The following is a 2,268-nucleotide window of genomic DNA, read 5'->3' on the forward strand; positions in this document are numbered from 1 at the left end:
GAAGTATAAATGCTTACATTGACAAAGCAAAAGGAACATATTCTTGATAGTAGATCAAAAAATGCATTTCCCAAAAGAAGTTTAATGATTTAGTATATTGATTCTAATTCCAAGGGTTGGAATGAAATCAGAAGTTTCATATATTTTATTGATTTGCTTGTTTTGAGGTCATCACACGATGTATTTAATGTAATTTTTCATTAATATAAAATATATATTTAAAATAAGTATTAAATCATGTCATGCAAATGACCAGTTATACCTCAATATAAAGTCTTTGAATACTAGAAATTTCTATATGCCTATGGTTTAAAATATTTTATTTATTATTGTTTATATTTATGACATATGCACGTGATTCAAAATATTATGTGTAGAGGTCAGAATATAGCTCTGGGTCTGTTTATGTCCTTCCCACACAGGGACTACAGAATGTGAAGTTGGGTTACCGGGTTTACATGGCAAGTGTCTTTACCCAGTGAGCCATCTTTATCATCTTTATCAGTATGTTGTTTTTTGTTGTTGTTGTTGTTGTTGTTGTTGTTGTTGTTGTTGCCTACAATCTTTATTGGATTTATACAAAACGAATCCCCAAAAGTGAAAAAAAATACATTATGTACAAAACCACTTTCCCTCAGGAGGAAGGTTCTGCTCGCCTTTTAACATGCATTGCTTTTAACTGTAGCTGCAGGGTCCACTGTCCCTTCTGCTGTTGTCTGGCTCTCAGCCTGATTCTCAGCCTCAGCCTCCATGTTTTCTGAAACTTCATTTTCCATTGGAGACAGCATCCCCACTGCCTCCATTCACCTCTGGCTCTGGTTTAGCTGTCTTTGCATCATCTTCCGGGGACTCTCTTCCTCTTGTTTCCTCCTCTTTCTGACAAGATGGGAAATATCAGTGACACGATTTGATGAGGAAGCGCCGTCTGTTGGTTTTCTACTGTCAATCATGGATACCGAGGCACCAGCTTGACTAGGAGTGAAACCTGAAGTAGAGCTCTCAACCAGAGTAATCTTTAGAGCCAGTTCAACTACATTCCCACTCCGCTGAGATTCCTCTGGATCTTCTATCTTCTCTCAAATTTCAGGTAGCAGTTCTTTCAGCTCCTCGATTTCTTTCTCGTATTCAGTAAATGATCCTTCAGCCTCCTTCATCTGCTCATGTAGTACAGTCATTCTTTTCTCAATGACTTCAGTAGATTTTTCAAACTGGGCTACTGCCTCATCATACTGAGAGTTGTAACCATAGGCCAAACCCAATTGGTAGTGAGTCTCTGGAAGGAGACCATTGTGAGCTTCCAAAAACTGTTCTTGCAGGCTTAGGCAAGCCTGAAACTCCTCCACAACTTGAATATAATCCTCAGATTCAACACTAACTTCTCCAAGTTTAAGATGGGCTTGTGCAGCATAAACCTGGGATTCTTTTGTTTCTTGCCTCTTACAAATAATCTTGGCTAAATCTAGCATATCCCAGGCAAGTTCAAAATTCCCAATATCTTCTTCTTCATTTTCTTGAAGAGTCTTTTTTTCAAGAACTGATTCATTTGTTATTTCTTCAGCCTTGTCATTTTCTTTGTCTTCTTCCTCTGAGTCTTCAGTTTCATCTACATTATCATTATTTTCTATCAAAGATTAATCTTCTGTTTTTTTCCTTCTTCCTCTTCTACATGAACTCCTTCTAAGGCATTTCCCAACACTCCATTCTCCATTCTGACCAACTCCAGAAGTGACTTCAAGTAAAAAAAGAAGGCTTTTCCACACTCATTAGCCGTTTCTCCATACTTCTTACCTAAAAGACTAGTTGCTTCCTGGAATGCATTAACAGCTGCCTGAATGTCACCCATCACCAGATGTTTCTGTCCTAATCCCAGTAGTTTCTTAGCTTCACTATCCACATGCAGACTCTCCATTTTATCTGCAGAGGTAGAAGGAGCAGGAGCATCTTCAATTTTGTCAGCAGAAACCAGTTCCATGGCAATGGTAAGAGTGGCTGTAGACTCTGTGGCCATCTTTCCACTGAGGTGGTGGGCCAGTGGGGAGTATACTGCTTGTGAAGAAAACTAGAGAATTCCAGACAACGATGAATTACTCAGGTAGAGAAAATGGCAGATTCTATCAGTATGTTTTAATCCTCTCTCTCTCTCTCTCTCTCTCTCTCTCTCTCTCTCTCTCTCTCTCTCTCTCTCTCTCTCTCTCTCCACTTCTCTCTCTCCACCCCCACTCGACATTCACACTTTACATACTTACAAATCCATGGACTTGTGGTTAG

At 39.1% G+C, this 2,268-nt stretch overlaps 1 pseudogene; it reads right to left on the bottom strand.

The window, feature by feature from the left end:
• Positions 1–561: 561 nt before the first annotated feature.
• Positions 562–2,008, bottom strand: Nasp-ps1 (nuclear autoantigenic sperm protein, pseudogene 1; annotated as a pseudogene).
• Between the last annotated feature and the right edge of the window lie 260 nt (positions 2,009–2,268).

Source organism: Rattus norvegicus, chromosome X (assembly GCF_036323735.1).
Source record: "Rattus norvegicus strain BN/NHsdMcwi chromosome X, GRCr8, whole genome shotgun sequence".
Taxonomy (NCBI): Eukaryota; Metazoa; Chordata; class Mammalia; order Rodentia; family Muridae; genus Rattus; species Rattus norvegicus.